We start from the raw sequence: 15,543 nt of genomic DNA on the forward strand, positions 1-15,543 counted from the left end.
AAAAAAAAAGCGATAATGTACAGAGATGAAGTTGTGCAAGACGAGGAACTGATACGTCGCGCATTTGTTGATTATTATCGGGATTTAGTTGGCCACGAACCACAGGTTGTGGAAGGTTTTCAAAGCGATTTCTTGAGACACATGCCAAAACTTGAAGCAGAAGTTAAAACTAATCTCGAAGCACCAATCAGCGCTGCAGAAATTCAGGGGGCAGTCGATGAATTGAGTGCAGGGAAATCGCCAGGTCCTGATGGTTTTGGCTCAGAATTCTACAAGGCTTTTAAAACGGAGATAGCAGTTGTCCTGCATAACGTGATAAAGGAGGCATACAGAACAAAGAAGTTGCCTCCTTCTTTCAGGCAGAGCCATGTTGTACTTTTTCCAAAAACAGAGGATCCAGCTGCCTTGCTCTCGGTATGAGCTTATCGACCGATAACTCTAACGAACACGGACTACAAGATCTTCGCTAATGTTTTGGGTAGGAGACTGCAAAGTGTTATAACCAGGCTTGTGGGGCCGCATCAGACTTGCGGCATAAAATGAAGGTCCATTGTAACAAACATACACGTGGCTAGAACCGTCCTGGAGTGCTGTGATGCGTACTGCGGTAAGGTCGCCATGGTGCAACTGGATTTAGAGAAGGCATTCGACAGAGTTGTGCATAAAGTCTTTTTCAACATTCTAGAACACATCAATGTCGGGAAGGTCCTATCAGAAGGTATAGAAATGTGTTACGCAGACATTTCTAGCAGGATTAAAATTAATAAATCATTAACTGCCAGTTTACAGATAAAGTCCTCTGTTAGGCAAGGATGCCCTTTGTCTCCTTTACTGTTCGCGCTGTACCTGGAGCCTTTCTGTTTGAAAATCATGTCATCGAGTGCAATAAAAGGTTTTAGGTTGAGCAAAAGCGAGGTTAAGCTACTTACGTACGCTGACGATATTGCAGTTTTCTGTTCTGACCAAGAAAGTGTCAGGAATATCATCAGTGTGGCGAAGAGTTTTTGTAAAGTGACCGGAAGCGTTATCAACTGGAGCAAGTCTTTGGGCTTTTGGCATGGGGATTAGGACGATACCCCGGACGTCTTTGAAAGCATGCAGTGGACGGTTTCGCCAACGAAATACCTCGGGGTGCCTTTAAATCACTACAAAGACACTAGTGATTATTGGAGAAATGAAGCGGAACAAATAAAAGAAAAATCGAACAAATTTTGAGGGAGAGGCTTATCTATATTTGCAAGGTCAACAGTATGTAACCTTTTTGTTGTAGCCAAGATTTGGTACGTTCGGCAAGTACTGTGTGCGACGAGAGCAAGCATTCAAAGACTCCACAGGGTGCTAGCAGTGTATATATGGGGATCAACTTGGGAACGTACAAGCCGTACAAATTTATTCCGGTCAGTGAAAAGTGGCGGTCTGGGCTTGGCGCATTTGTTTCTAAAACAGGTAGTGTCCAGATTTCTCTTTATGCGGGAGCAAAGCAATGCTTTCCTACGTAATGTGATTCAAATGCGATTGTGTGACGTTATGCCAGCGTTTATTGTGTCGTCTGATCGGGTGGATGGGCCGAAAGTACGAGGCTTCCTGCGAGAAGTCGTCTGGTCTTAGGAGTTCCTCGCAGTACGGTTCTCATTACAGTATCTAAGCAATGTCACACGAAAGAAACTGCACAAAGATGTTGTTGATGTATGTATGCCAGAACCACAGTATCGCACGAACCATGTTGTCAACAGGAGCAGGCAAAGACGTACTGACAAGGGTGAAGCGGATGCCAGTACGGTCCGCGGTGAAAACGTTCTTCTTTTACTCGCACACCGGAACTCTGCCCGTTCAACCGTGGTTAGAGCAGGAGGGTATCTTCGTGCCTTGGACGATAAACTGCTTATTGTGCAAGCAACCAGAAACTAACGACCATATTTTTCTTCATTGCGTAGATGCCACCTTCTTATGGGACATGCTGCAACGTACTTTTAAAAAAGAGTTACCGATTACCCCATATGGCATCCGCTTCCTCCCAACCAATAATGATGAAGGGGTTCCGTATGACATGTTTATGGCTTTATGTCTTCACAGCATCTGGAAAACAAGAATGGCAGTGTATCATGCAGATATGAACGCCCAGCCAGCCAGAGAGTACTTCAAAGAAAGCATTGCGTTTATTCGTGAGATGTATAAAGCACAGATTCATCCACCAGCATGGATGCCTGTATTAGATGCTCTTGTCAACCTGAAGCGGTTCTAAATACCCACGCTTGCCCAAAGCGGGCAAGCGGTTTTGATTACTTTATGTAGTGTGAATTTGTGATTGTATCGCTTTGTTTCCATCCTGAGAAAGGTAATAAATAAATAAAAAAAAAAGTTCCCGTGGTGTAGTGGTTATCACGTGCGCTTCACACGCGCAAGGCCCTCGGTTCGATCCCGGGCGGGAACAGTGCGTTACACTTTTGTTTTCTTTGCTATCGCGAATACGCAGAAGAAAAGAGGGAGAGAAATATACCTCTCCGGGCTCCGTTCCCGTGGTGTAGTGGTTATCACGTGCGCTTCACACGCGCAAGGCCACCGGTTCGATCCCGGGCGGGAACAGTGCGTTACACTTTCCTTTTCTTTGCTATCGCGAATACGTAGAAGAAAAGAGGGAGAGAAATATACCTCTCCGTGCTCCGTTCCCGTGGTGTAGTGGTTATCACGTGCGCTTCACACGCGCAAGGCCCCCGGTTCGATCCCGGGCGGGAACAGTGCGTTACACTTTTGTTTTCTTTGCGATCGCGAATACGCAGAAGAAAAGAGGGAGAGAAATATACCTCTCCGTGCTCCGTTCCCGTGGTGTAGTGGTTATCACGTGCGCTTCACACGCGCAAGGCCACCGGTTCGATCCCGGGCGGGAACAGTGCGTTACACTTTCCTTTTCTTTGCTATCGCGAATACGTAGAAGAAAAGAGGGAGAAAAATATACCTCTCCGTGCTCCGTTCCCGTGGTGTAGTGGTTATCACGTGCGCTTCACACGCGCAAGGCCCCCGGTTCGATCCCGGGCGGGAACAGTGCGTTACACTTTTTTCTTTGCTATCGCGAATACGCAGAAGAAAAGATGGAGAGAAATATACGTCGCCGTGCTCCGTTCCCGTGGTGTAGTGGTTATCACGTGCGCTTCACACGCGCAAGGCCCCCGGTTCGATCCCGGGCGGGAACAGTGCGTTACACTTTCCTTTTCTTTGCTATCGCGAATACGTAGAAGAAAAGAGGGAGAGAAATATACCTCTCCGTGCTCCGTTCCCGTGGTGTAGTGGTTATCACGTGCGCTTCACATGCGCAAGGCCCCCGGTTCGATCCCGGGCGGGAACAGTGCGTTACACTTTTGTTTTCTTTGCTATCGCGAATACGCTGAAGAAAAGAGGGAGAGAAATATACCTGTCCGTGCTCCGTTCCCGTGGTGTAGTGGTTATCACGTGCGCTTCACACGCACATGGCCCCCGGTTCGATTCCGGGCGGGAACAGTGCATTACACTTTCGTTTTCTTTGCTATCGCGAATACGCAGAAGAAAAGAGGGAGAGAAATACACCTCTCCGTGCTCCGCTCCCGTGGTGTAGTCATTCTACTTCCGGCCACCGAGCGTGACGGACGGCGAATCATGAGCTCCAGCGGAGCGGCGATTGCGGCCTTCGGCGGCCGCGGAAACAGTCCTGATGAAGTTCAAGATAGCGAGTACCAGATTACCTGCCGCGGCACCAGTACCAGTACCTGCCGCGGCACGGGACACGTACGGCGAGAATGCAAGATACCAAGGTGTTCGAAATGTAGACGCTTCGGCCACGTTGAGGAGGAGTGCGTACGGACGTACGCAGTTGCTACAGGAACTGCGATGGCCGTAGATTCGGCGGACCACATCATGGATGTTGACGAAGCGGAAGCAGCTGCAAAAGGAGCCGGGCAATGCGAGAAGCCTGCAGTGACTGCAAAGACTTCGGTGACTGAGGAAGAAGGAAAAGAAGTGACAACCAAAGAAAGCAAAGAAACGGCAATGATACGCTGCGAAGGAAAAGAAGACGGGAGGGCGACTGGTGCCGACGGAGCACCAGAACCGGACGTGTCTGAACCAGGGAACAGCCAGGAGCCCCTCTACAAGAGCGGCGGCCGAGCGTTGAGTGTCACCGGCACAGCGAAACGCACGCACACCGAACGCGGCAACAAAAAGCACCAGGCGGCGGCCGCTAGCAGCGAGGAGCCACTGACAAAATCGACACAAGGGAGACGACCACTCTTCAAAACAAAGCCAAATGTGAGGACGTAAACGAGAGTCGCCGAAAAGCAGGCCTTGCAGCTAGGCCTACCTGGCCAAAAAGGTGACCCCGGCACCAACAAAAGCGTCTAGCGACGTGCTGGACGCGAAAGTTAAGCACCATGCTCTCGGCCTCTTATCACCGCAGCAAATGGCTTCCGCTCTCAGGCTTAAAGTTGCCAGTCTAAATGTACGAGGCTTAGCCACAAAGGAAAAGCAGTCATGTGCTGCGCCTTCTAACTGACGAAGATATCGATATGCTTGGACTACAAGAAACAAAGGTCGAAGGGGAAGAAGAGACTGAGAGCATGGTGCAGCGTTTCACGTCTAGGTTTTACGCCATTGTCAGTCACGCAGTTGGTACTTCTGCCGGCTGTGTCATGCTTGTCAAAAAACTGCCTGGTCTGGTTATTCAGTCGCATGTTTCACTTCCTTCAGGACGAGGGCTTGTCTGCGGTTTCGTTTTCTGTGCTACTGAGTGGCGCGCTGTCTGTATATATGCACCCACCGCAGTTGACGAGAGGACTGTCTTTTTGAATTTATTAAGCAACACCTAAACACGGAAAGGCAGCTCATTCTGTTGGGTGACTTCAATTGTGTTCTGAGCGCCGATGACAAAACTAGTACGCGTACTTTCAGGGATAGTAGTACTGCCGTTCTTATTCGATTAATTGATGAATTTGCTTTAGAGGACGTGGGAGAATGCCTGGTGAGCAGGTGTCCAGTTAAGTACTCTCATTTCCAAGGTACCAGCCACGCCCGACTCGACAGGATTCACGTGACTGCATGTTTGGTCCCAAAGTGTCATGGCTATGACGTAGTGCCCGCGCCCTTCTCGGATCACTGCATGGTTCAATGTTTTATTGGTGCAAAAAAGCGAAGCAGCTGTTTTCAGTGGGATCTTTGGAAGTTAAACAACAAACTGCTCAATGATCAAGAATTCGCTAAGGGAGCGGAGGAAGAAATTAGTAAAGTCACTGGAAGGGGAATACATGAATTGGGCCAGGAATGGGAACTGTGCAAGCAGCAGATCAAAACAAAAGGAATTGAAAGGGCGAGCTGCATACGGTACCATGAAAAACTAAATGAAACGCAGTTAAAGTCTATGCTAGAAAAATTATTAGCTCTGGAGTGCAAGGCACCGGGATTATACATGGACGACGTTAGGAAAATAAAACAAAAGCTAGAAATTAATGAAGAAGAACGCTATCGTGGAGCGCTTGTGCGCGCGAGAGCTGAACATCTAGCCGTGGCGGAGACGCCCACAAAACGGGCGCTAGGGATGGAAAACGCGCACGCAAGAAGGAACCATGTCACTGAGGTACAATGGGCGGGTCGCACCGCAACAGATAATAGAGAAATCGGGCAAGCTTTCTTTGAGTATTACCAGGCATTGTTCGATTTGCGTAATGTCGACCTGGACCGGTTTAAAGAATCGTATCTGCGGCCGATGCCACGACTAGACGAGGAACAAAAAGCAAGACTGGACACGGCCATTAGCGAGCAGGAAGTAGAGCGTGCAATAGATAATTTAAACCCTGGTAAATCGCCTGGGCCTGATGGCTTGAGTGCAGCGTTCTACAAAACTTTCAAGCAACAACTAGCTCCATTGCTGACTGCGGTATTCAATGAGGCATATGAAATAAATGTTTTACCTGTGTCGTTTGGAACGTCACACACTGTACTTATTCCGAAAACCGACAAAGCAGATAAACTTAAGCAGGTATCGTCATACCGACCTATCGCTCTGACAAACGTAGACTACAAAATCTACATGAAGGTTCTTGCTAGCAGATTACAGAGTGTTATAGGCGAAATAGTTGGCCCCCTACAAACATGTGGGATCAAAGGCCGTTCCATCGTTTACAACATTCACAAGGCGAGGTGTGTACTGGAATGCTGTGACGCCACATATGCACGTGTCGCACTACTACAAATGATTTGGAAAAGGCATTTGATTGCGTGTCACATTGTATTTTGTTTTGCATCCTGGACTACATCAATATAGGTTCGGTCATCCGGGAGGGAGTGAGCTTGGCGTACCGAAACTGCACTACGAGGCTACTTGTTAATAAGTTGCTGGGGGCCCGCATACACGTACGACGTTCGGTGCGCCAAGGCTGCCCCCCTCAGCCCTCTGTTGTTTGATATATATATTGAGGCACTGTGTCTGAACATAATACAAAGCGATGAAATTCATGGATTTTGACTACAAGCAACCAAAGTGAAATTGGTTGCGTATGCAGACGATGTTGCAGTTCTTTGCAGGGACAAGGAAAGTGTTAGTAAAACAGTTGAAAGCGTGCAGTGCTTCAGTGAGCTAACCGGAAGTCGGGTGAATTGGGATAAGTGCCTGGGATTTTGGCACGGAGGATGGCCTTCAACCCCAGACACTTTTGCCAACGTGGCTTGGGTAACAACGCCTCCGAAGTACTTGGGGGTGCCGCTGCAATTTTATAGAGGCACTGATCCGTACTGGCGAGCGCAGCTGCAAGAGACGCGAGAAAAAGCGGACAAATGGATAAACGCTCATCTATCTGTCTTCGCATGAGCTACGGTGTGCAATCTTTTTTTTTATTAGTAAGTTGTGGTATGCAATGCAAGTGCTACATTGTCCCCGAGTAAACGTGCAGAAGCTGCACCGTGTATTTGCTGTCTTTGTTTGGGCGTCCACATGGGAGAGGTGCAGCCGACCGAACTTGTTTCGGCAGGTGAAGGCCGGTGGTTTAGGACTGGGACATTTGTTTGTGCGACAGATTGTAAACAGGTTTCTATTTTTCCGTGATGTTAGAGACCCATTCCTGCGCACCGTGTGTCAACAAAGACTCGGGGATGTTTTGCCCGAGTATGTTGTTACAACGCAATGTATTTCAAGAAGTGTTTGTGGTTTCTTTAGAGAAATTGTTCAAAGTGTCAAATTTATAAGTGTACGTTTTTCGATGCAGTATTTGAGTAGCGTTAAAAGGAAAACATTGTATAGGGATGTTTGTGACGCGCTGTTTCCAGTGCCCTTGTACAGGACCATACACTCTGGAGGCCCAGGAGGCAATGTTTTAAAAAGAGTTAAAAAAATGCAGGTGTCGCCGGGAGCCAAATCTTTCTTTTTCAAGTTACACACTGGAACTTTAGCTGTTAAGTCCTTTCTAGAGGAAATGGGTTTATTTCTACCGTGGGGTTCCCACTGCCTTATATGCAAGCAGCTTGAGACAATCGACCACGTTTTTCTTCATTGCTGGCAAGGGGTTTTTTTCTGGGACGTGCTCCAAAGAACCATTAAAAAAGAATTATCGCTAGACTCTCACGGGATCCGCTACCTGCCAACCGATAATGAGGATGGCGTTCCCTTCGACCAGATTATGCTGATGGGCCTCCACAGTATATGGCGCTCCCGAATGGCTGGCTATTTTTGTGATCCGGACGCGCGACCAACACGTATGTATTTTCGCGAAGGCGTACACAGATTCCTGGAGACTTTGAAAGCGCAAACAGATGTTCCTGAGTGGCTTTCAAGGCTGGAGCCTTTGGTAGAGCTCCGGGAATTTTAAAGATGACAACGCCAGGCCTCCATGGCAGTTTGGCCACTTGTGCCTTCTGGCGCACTATATAGTTTGTGTACATTTGTCGCATACTGTGTCGAAGACCGGCAATAAGGAAAAAAAATGTTCCCGTGGTGTAGTGGTTATCACGTGCGCTTCACACGCGCAAAGCCCCCGGTTCGATCCCGGGCGAGAACAGTGCGTTACACTTTTGTTTTCTTTGCGATCGCGAATACGCAGAAGAAAAGAGGGAGAGAAATATACCTGTCCGTGCTCCGTTCCCGTGGTGTAGTGGTTATCACGTGCGCTTCACACGCGCAAGGCCCCCCGGTTCGATCCCGGGCGGGAACAGTGCGTTACACTTTTGTTTTCTTTGCTATCGCGAATACGCAGAAGAAAAGAGGGAGAGAAATATACCTGTCCGTGCTCCGTTCCCGTGGTGTAGTGGTTATCACGTGCGCTTCACACGCGCAAGGGCCCCGGTTCGATCCCGGGCGGGAACAGTGCATTACACTTTTGTATTCTTTGCGATCGCGAATACGCAGAAGAAAAGAGGGAGAGAAATATACCTGTCCGTGCTCCGTTCCCGTGGTGTATAGGATGTGTGTCCAAAAATTGCACAGGATATTCGCAATGTTTGTTTGGGGATCGGGATGGGAACGTACAAGCAGGCTAAACTTCTTTCATTCCGTGAATAACGGAGGTCTTGGTTTGTGTAATTTGTTTTTAAGTCAAGTAGTCTCAAGGCTTATTTTCCTACGCGACCAAAGGAATGCATTTCTACAAACTGTTATACACGTCCAACTACACAATGCCTTATCTGAGTTCATTGTTACATCATGTGGAACACAAGTAGTGGTGAAAGGATATATGCGCGAAGTGGTAAGCGCTTTTCGTTTGCTCAAAGCCCATTTCTCACTTGAATATTTGTCTGTTGTCGGCCGGAAGAAATTGTATAAAGACCTCGTGGATATTTTGTGCCCCGTGCCTATATACCGCTCAACCTACACTCTAGGGCCTGAACGCAATGTCTTGAAACGTGTAAAAAGAATGTCTATCAGGCCGACTACCAAATCTTTCTTCTTTCTTGTGCACAGTGGCACGCTTCCCGTAAAACCATGGCTAAGAGAGAAGGGTTTGTTTGTACCATGGAGTATCGATTGCGGTATATACCATAAACCGGAAACTATAGACCATATATTTCTAGATTGTTGGGACTCAGTGTTCTTGTGGGACATCCTACAAAGAACCATCAAAAAAGAATTCCCTCTGACACCATTCGGTATTCGCTTTCTGCCTTTTGAAGAGACGGGAGACGTGCCGTGCGACACAATAATGTTGCTCTGCATGCACAGTGTCTGGAAGACAAGAATAGATGTAAGGCATGAAGCTCTCCAACCTCGTTCTGCTCAGGAATATTTCGTGGAAAACATCCTGCACCTACGTGACATACATAAGGCCAAAGGGGAGCCACCAGCGTGGCTACCCATATTAGACAAATTAGCCACAGTTCGGTTCCCCTAACCAAGCTGCTTTACCCAATATGCAGCCGGTGTTTTTACCAAAGTACAGCTACCTCTTTCTGTTTTTAACTCTAACGCGTGGAATGTTCTACTGAGAGCAAACGTGTTACCTTTTTTGTACGTGCGTTGAGTGTAAAACAGGTAATAAAGAAAAAAAAATCCGTTCCCGTGGTGTAGTGGTTATCACGTGCGCTTCACACGCGCAAGGCCCCCGGTTCGATCCCGGGCGGGAACAGTGCATTACACTTTTGTTTTCTTTGCTATCGCGAATACGCAGAAGAAAAGAGGGAGAGAAATACACCTGTCCGTGCTCCGTTCCCGTGGTGTATCATTCTACTTCCGACCACCGAGCGTGACGGACGGCGAATCATGAGCTCCAGTGGAGCGGCGACAGCGGCCTTTGTTGGCCGCGGAAACAGGTGGAACAGCGATGACGACGCAGGCTATCAGATTATTTTGCCTCCACTGCCAAAGGGGCGCGTCGCGCTAAACACCGTGTTTTTGCACGGCGACGTGCGAGCTAGACCCTACAAAGTAGAAGATTTCGGGGACGCTCTTGGCCCAACAGGATTGCTGCCGGAAGTGCTTGCCGTCGGGGCCTACCAGATTAACCACGTGACTATGAACACCGCGGACGCCACGAAAAGGATGCTGGAAGTGAAGGAGCTGAAGGTAAAGGGGCGGCGCTGCATCGTGGTCGCCCTCAGGATCAGCAGGTGCGGCTGCGTCTTCATTGGTTAATACATGGTGTGGCCGATGAAGATGTAAGAACGGCATTGGCGGCTTTCGGTAAAGCCGTACAACTCACCCGAGAGCGATGGCGCGTTCAGGGTATCAACGACAAGGGGACGACTACCCGGTCCGTCTTGCTCAAGCTCAACAGCGGCGTGAAGGTGGAAGATCTCCCGCACCAAATTAGGTTCGCCGGTGAGCTGGCCCTAGTCGTCGTTCCTGGCAGGCCAATGCAGTGCTTGCGCTGTCAAGGCACTGGTCATGTACGACGAGACTGCAAGGTTCCCCGGTGCTCGCAATGCCGTCGGTTTGGACGCGCCGAGGACCAGTGCGTACGTACATACGCCTCTATGACTGGGCCAGCCGAAGGCAATGACACAGCAAGGTTGGTAATGGACGCGGCCGAGGCCGAAGACGCGGCGAAAGGGGCAGGAGACCAGGCAACCCCATGTGCTGTAGGCGGTGTGTTTGCACCTGATGCGGGCGCGGGGACACCACCAGACAAGGAAAACTCTACGGAAGGTGTGGCAAAAAAGCCAGCAGAAGAGACCAAGGAAGAAAGCAAGAGCAGCCTAACGGAAGCTAGCGAGCAAATGAAGACAGCTGAGGACCAGTCGGCGCAGAACGACCCTATGAGCAGCAATGTCGGAGCCTCGGTCAAACGGCCTCTTGAGAAGGCTGCAGACAGCAGCGCAGCGAACCAAGGAAGTGGGGAAGACGGGCCGCCTTCGAAGACGCCAACGGGCAGGCGCAGCAGCTACAAGCCACGACCGAACACCGCTAACGCAGACAAGAAGTCCGAGAAGAAGCCGCCACCGCTCTCCAGTGGTACCGGTCCACCGGGCGGCTGCGGGGGCGTCTAGCTGTGTGCTAGGCGCTAAAGGTAAACACCATGCTCCGGGCCAAAACTTTTCACTAGACCTATAATCATGGCTCCCAACCCGTCGCTTAGATTGGCCACGCTAAACGTTCGAGGTCTGGCCGCCAAGCGAAAGCAGAGCCAAGTGTGTAGGCTGCTGGTGGACTATGACCTTGACGTGTTAGCCGTGCAAGAGACAAAAGTAGATGGTGATGAAAAGACCCGCAGTATGGTTCAGCGCTTTACGCCACGCTACTACGCGGTAGTGAGCCACGCCTTAGGGACGTCGGCGGGCTGCGTGCTGTTTGTTAGAAAATTACCCGGTATAACGGTGCAAGGTTTTTATTCATGTCCAACTGGTAGATTAGTTTTCTGTGATTTTGCTTTGCATGGAATTGAATGGCGGGTGGTATGTATTTATGCACCAAATGCGTTGGAGGAACGGGCTTTGTTTTTTTCCATGTTAAAAGAGTATATATCTTCTGAAAAGCAGATGGTGCTGTTAGGTGATTTTAATTGTGTTCTGAATGCCCGAGATCGGTCTAATAGAGGTTTAGGGAGCGATAAAAGTAGGGATGTTTTGAACGAGATAATTACTGAATGCGAATTAGCGGATGTGGCGGAATGTATGATAGGGACCCGAGATGTGCGTTTCACGCACTTTCAAGGAAACAGCCATGCGCGCTTAGATCGTATTTACTTGTCGCTTCAAGCAATACCAATGTGTAATAGTTACAGTGTATATCCTATTTCCTTCACTGATCATTGTCTGGTTAAATGTGACTTAGGAAGGAAGGAAAAAGGCGGCAGCTTCTCTTGGGAGCTGTGGAAAATGAATTCAAACTTAATTACTGACGAAAGTTTCGGAGAATATGTATCGGACTGCATCAAAAAAATTCTAATGAGCGGCGAGGGTGAATTAAAAGATCGATGGGAAGTGTTTACACAGTGCATTAAAATGAAAGCCATCGATGGTTCCGTCGCAATAATGCATGAAACAAAAAAGAAAGAGAAGGAACTGCGAATAATCTTGGAAAACCTGACAGAACTGGAGTGCCAAGAACCGGGAGCATACAAAAGCGACATACGGAATATTAAACAGAAACTTGAACTGCATGATGAGGAACGCTATCGCGGAGAGATAGTTCGTGCTCGAGCCGAATCCTTTGCGATAGGGGAGGCGCCCACAAAAAGGGCGCTCGGACTGGAAAAATCGCACGCTCGACGTAATTATATTGACGTGATCGAGGTGGGTGGTAACGAAGTTACAGATAATGATAGTATCGCACGTGCGTTTTTTGAACACTACGAAAATCTGTTCGCATTTAGGCAGGTGGACCTAGAACGGTTTAAGACGAACTTCTTGAAAAGAATGCCTCAACTGACTGAAGAAAGAAAAATTGCATTAGAAACGCCGATAACTGTTTTTGAAGTGGAACGCGCAATTGACGGTTTGAATCCTGGCAAGTCACCGGGTCCTGATGGGCTTTGCGCTCTGTGGCACAAGCGGTTTAAAAAGGAATTGTCAGCAGTACTTGTAGCAATTTTTAACGAAGCGTACGATGGTAAGGCGTTACCGCCATCTTTCGGTCAATCACACACGGTGTTGATTCCGAAGACAGAGGATGTAGATAAGTTGAAAAGTGTAACATCATACAGACCAATAGCACTCACAAATGTAGACTATAAGATACTAATGAAAGTCTTAGCAGCTAGACTTCAGTCGGTTTTTAAAGACATAGTCGGCCCACACCAAACGTGTGGAATTAAGGGTCGCACTATTGCGACGAATGTTCACAAGATGCGCTCAGTTCTTGAATGTTGTGACTCCCTTGAAGCGTGTGTGGCCATACTTCAATTGGATCTGGAGAAGGCATTTGATTGCGTAGCGCATGCTATTTTGTTTGCAGTGTTGGAACACATTAATGTCGGATCCGTCATCACGGATGGTGTAGCTCTGGCGTATCGGAACTGCTCTATCAGACTAATCATTAACAAATAATTGGGGGCCCCCATTAAAGTGCAGCGTTCCGTGCGTCAGGGCTGTCCCATCAGTCCACTTTTGTTTTGTATATATATTGAAACATTAAGTTTGTCAATAATTGAAAATAATTCTATCCGTGGTTTTCGTTTACAATCTTGAGAGGTAACACTGCTCGCATATGCCGATGATGTGGCGGTATGTTGTATTGACTACGAAGGCACTGAAGAAACCATTCGAAGTGTTAAATTTTTCAGCGACGTTACAGGAAGCCGAGTAAACTGGGGAAAGTGTCTGGGATTTTGGCACGGCGTGTGGCCGTTCACCCCGGGCGTTTTTGCCAATGTTGTATGGCAGAAAACGCCTGTGAAGTACCTTGGTGTGCCACTTGAGTTCTACAAAAATAATAATGACTACTGGCAGGAACAAGCAGAACTCCTACACGAAAAGGCGAATGCTTGGAGGGCGAATTATCTCTCTATGTTTGCGAGGGCAACCGTGTGTAACATGTTTTTTGTGGCTAAGCTATGGTATGTGATACAAGTGATGCACTGTTCTAGGGTAAATGTGCAGAAACTTCATAGGGTTTTTGCGACCTTTGTGTGGGGATCGACGTGGGAAAGGTGCAGTCGCACAAATTTGTTCAGGAGTGTGAAGTGTGGGGGACTTGGACTGGCACACCTTTTTGTCAAACAATTAGTTAATAGATTTTTCTTTTTTCGCTAGGTCAGCGACCCATTTCTGCAAACGGTGTGCCAGGCCAGATTAGGGCGACTGCTACCTGAATATGTTATTAGCACGCAAGTCCTGACGGGGACGGCACAAGGTTATTTTCGGGAAGTAGTAGCGAGTGTGCGATTTTTAAGTGTGCGTTTTTCTAATGATTATTTATATTCTGTTAAAAAGAGGAAACTGTATAAAGACTTATGTGATATAGTGATGCCAATCCCGTTGTACAGGGTGATATACAGTGCAGGCCTGGGTCAGAACGTACTCAAACGGGTTAAAAGAATGCAAGTAGCACCAAGCGCAAAAATTTCTTTTTCAAACTGCATACCGGAACTCTCCCTGTAAGAACCTTTTTAGAGGAGCGTGGGTTTTATATGCCATGGGGGTCTCACTGCATTATTTGCAAAAAGCCGGAAACGATCGACCACGTTTTCCTTCACTGTTGGGAAGCGGTGTTCTTCTGGGATGTGTTGCAAGGACAATCAAAAAAGAATTCCCACTAGACAGGCATGGAATTAGGTACCTTGCGATAGACAACGAAGAAGGTGTTCCTTTCGATCTAATCATGCTGACAGGCCTGCACAGTATGTGGCGCTCAAGAATGACTGGCTTCTACTGTGAACCGGATGCAAGACCAGCAAGGCTGTACTTTAGAGAGAGCATTGCTCGGTTAGTAGAAGTGGAAAAAAACAAAAGAATGTCTTTCTCCCTGTGCAGCCAGGGTAGAAACCTTAGTCACACTAAAGGAATTTTAAGTGACAACGTCAGTCAGAAGACGACTGATGGCTTTTCGCTCAATGTGTTGACAAATTGTATTGTAACCCCGTCTTGACTTTTCATGTGTTGTAAGTGTATTGTCGTTGCAAAACCGGTAATAAAGAAAAAAAAAATGGTGTAGCGGTTATCACGTGCGCCTCACACGCGCAAGGCCCCCGGTGCGATGCCGGGCGGGAACAATGTACTTCCTTTTTTTTCTATTTAAATCGCATACATGCAGAACAAAACCGGGAGCGAAATAGCCTGAGGCGTGCTCGGTTCCCGTGGTGTAGCGGTTATCACGTGCGCCTCACACGCGCAAGGCCCCCGGTTCGGTCCCGGGCAGGAACAGTGTACTGCATTTTTTTTTTCTATTTAAATCGCATACATGCAGAAGAAAACCGGGAGCGAAATAGCCTGAGGCGTGCTCGGTTCCCGTGGTGTAGCGGTTATCACGTGCGCCTCACACGCGCAAGGCCCCCGGTTCGATCCCGGGCGGGAACAGTGTACTTCATTTTTTTTTCTATTTAAATCGCATACACGCAGAACAAAACCGGGAGCGAAATAGCCTGAGGCGTGCTCGGTTCCCGTGGTGTAGCGGTTATCACGTGCGCCTCACACGCGCAAGGCCCCCGGTTCGATCCCGGGCGGGAACAGTGTACTTCATTTTTTTTTCTATTTAAATCGCATACATGCAGAAGAAAACCGGGAGCGAAATACCCTGAGGCGTGCTCGGTTCCCGTGGTGTAGCGGTTATCACGTGCGCCTCACACGCGCAAGGCCCCCGGTTCGGTCCCGGGCAGGAACAGTGTACTGCATTTTTTTTTCTATTTAAATCGCATACATGCAGAAGAAAACCGGGAGCGAAATACCCTGAGGCGTGCTCGGTTCCCGTGGTGTAGCGGTTATCACGTGCGCCTCACACGCGCAAGGCCCCCGGTTCGATCCCGGGCGGGAGCACTGTACTTCCTTTTTTTTCTATTTAAATCGCATACATGCAGAACAAAACCGGGAGCGACATAGCCTGAGGCGTGCTCGGTTCCCGTGGTGTAGTGGTTATCACGTGCGCCTCACACGCGCAAGGCCCCCGGTTCGGTCCCGGGCGGGAACAATGTACTTCCTTTTTTTTTCTATTTAAATCGCATACATGCA

At 48.4% G+C, this 15,543-nt stretch overlaps 18 non-coding genes across 18 annotated transcripts; all 18 read left to right on the top strand.

Moving 5' to 3' along the window:
* Positions 1 to 2,358: 2,358 nt before the first annotated feature.
* Positions 2,359 to 2,431, top strand: TRNAV-CAC (transfer RNA valine (anticodon CAC)). Its single transcript has one exon. It is a non-coding gene; the product is annotated as a tRNA-Val (tRNA).
* Positions 2,432 to 2,510: 79 nt separating this feature from the next.
* TRNAV-CAC (transfer RNA valine (anticodon CAC)) lies at positions 2,511 to 2,583 on the top strand. Its single transcript has one exon. It is a non-coding gene; the product is annotated as a tRNA-Val (tRNA).
* Positions 2,584 to 2,662: 79 nt separating this feature from the next.
* Positions 2,663 to 2,735, top strand: TRNAV-CAC (transfer RNA valine (anticodon CAC)). Its single transcript has one exon. It is a non-coding gene; the product is annotated as a tRNA-Val (tRNA).
* A 79-nt stretch (positions 2,736 to 2,814) lies between these two features.
* TRNAV-CAC (transfer RNA valine (anticodon CAC)) lies at positions 2,815 to 2,887 on the top strand. Its single transcript has one exon. It is a non-coding gene; the product is annotated as a tRNA-Val (tRNA).
* Positions 2,888 to 2,966: 79 nt separating this feature from the next.
* Positions 2,967 to 3,039, top strand: TRNAV-CAC (transfer RNA valine (anticodon CAC)). Its single transcript has one exon. It is a non-coding gene; the product is annotated as a tRNA-Val (tRNA).
* Positions 3,040 to 3,115: 76 nt separating this feature from the next.
* TRNAV-CAC (transfer RNA valine (anticodon CAC)) lies at positions 3,116 to 3,188 on the top strand. The gene has a single exon. It is a non-coding gene; the product is annotated as a tRNA-Val (tRNA).
* A 79-nt stretch (positions 3,189 to 3,267) lies between these two features.
* On the top strand, positions 3,268 to 3,340 carry TRNAV-CAC (transfer RNA valine (anticodon CAC)). The gene has a single exon. It is a non-coding gene; the product is annotated as a tRNA-Val (tRNA).
* Positions 3,341 to 3,419: 79 nt separating this feature from the next.
* On the top strand, positions 3,420 to 3,492 carry TRNAV-CAC (transfer RNA valine (anticodon CAC)). Its single transcript has one exon. It is a non-coding gene; the product is annotated as a tRNA-Val (tRNA).
* A 4,444-nt stretch (positions 3,493 to 7,936) lies between these two features.
* On the top strand, positions 7,937 to 8,009 carry TRNAV-CAC (transfer RNA valine (anticodon CAC)). The gene has a single exon. It is a non-coding gene; the product is annotated as a tRNA-Val (tRNA).
* A 79-nt stretch (positions 8,010 to 8,088) lies between these two features.
* On the top strand, positions 8,089 to 8,162 carry TRNAV-CAC (transfer RNA valine (anticodon CAC)). Its single transcript has one exon. It is a non-coding gene; the product is annotated as a tRNA-Val (tRNA).
* A 79-nt stretch (positions 8,163 to 8,241) lies between these two features.
* Positions 8,242 to 8,314, top strand: TRNAV-CAC (transfer RNA valine (anticodon CAC)). Its single transcript has one exon. It is a non-coding gene; the product is annotated as a tRNA-Val (tRNA).
* Positions 8,315 to 9,496: 1,182 nt separating this feature from the next.
* TRNAV-CAC (transfer RNA valine (anticodon CAC)) lies at positions 9,497 to 9,569 on the top strand. The gene has a single exon. It is a non-coding gene; the product is annotated as a tRNA-Val (tRNA).
* Positions 9,570 to 14,669: 5,100 nt separating this feature from the next.
* TRNAV-CAC (transfer RNA valine (anticodon CAC)) lies at positions 14,670 to 14,742 on the top strand. The gene has a single exon. It is a non-coding gene; the product is annotated as a tRNA-Val (tRNA).
* An 80-nt stretch (positions 14,743 to 14,822) lies between these two features.
* Positions 14,823 to 14,895, top strand: TRNAV-CAC (transfer RNA valine (anticodon CAC)). The gene has a single exon. It is a non-coding gene; the product is annotated as a tRNA-Val (tRNA).
* Positions 14,896 to 14,974: 79 nt separating this feature from the next.
* On the top strand, positions 14,975 to 15,047 carry TRNAV-CAC (transfer RNA valine (anticodon CAC)). The gene has a single exon. It is a non-coding gene; the product is annotated as a tRNA-Val (tRNA).
* Positions 15,048 to 15,126: 79 nt separating this feature from the next.
* Positions 15,127 to 15,199, top strand: TRNAV-CAC (transfer RNA valine (anticodon CAC)). The gene has a single exon. It is a non-coding gene; the product is annotated as a tRNA-Val (tRNA).
* A 79-nt stretch (positions 15,200 to 15,278) lies between these two features.
* TRNAV-CAC (transfer RNA valine (anticodon CAC)) lies at positions 15,279 to 15,351 on the top strand. The gene has a single exon. It is a non-coding gene; the product is annotated as a tRNA-Val (tRNA).
* Positions 15,352 to 15,429: 78 nt separating this feature from the next.
* Positions 15,430 to 15,502, top strand: TRNAV-CAC (transfer RNA valine (anticodon CAC)). The gene has a single exon. It is a non-coding gene; the product is annotated as a tRNA-Val (tRNA).
* The last annotated feature ends 41 nt before the right edge of the window (positions 15,503 to 15,543 follow it).

This window comes from Dermacentor andersoni, chromosome 1 (assembly GCF_023375885.2).
Source record: "Dermacentor andersoni chromosome 1, qqDerAnde1_hic_scaffold, whole genome shotgun sequence".
Taxonomy (NCBI): Eukaryota; Metazoa; Arthropoda; class Arachnida; order Ixodida; family Ixodidae; genus Dermacentor; species Dermacentor andersoni.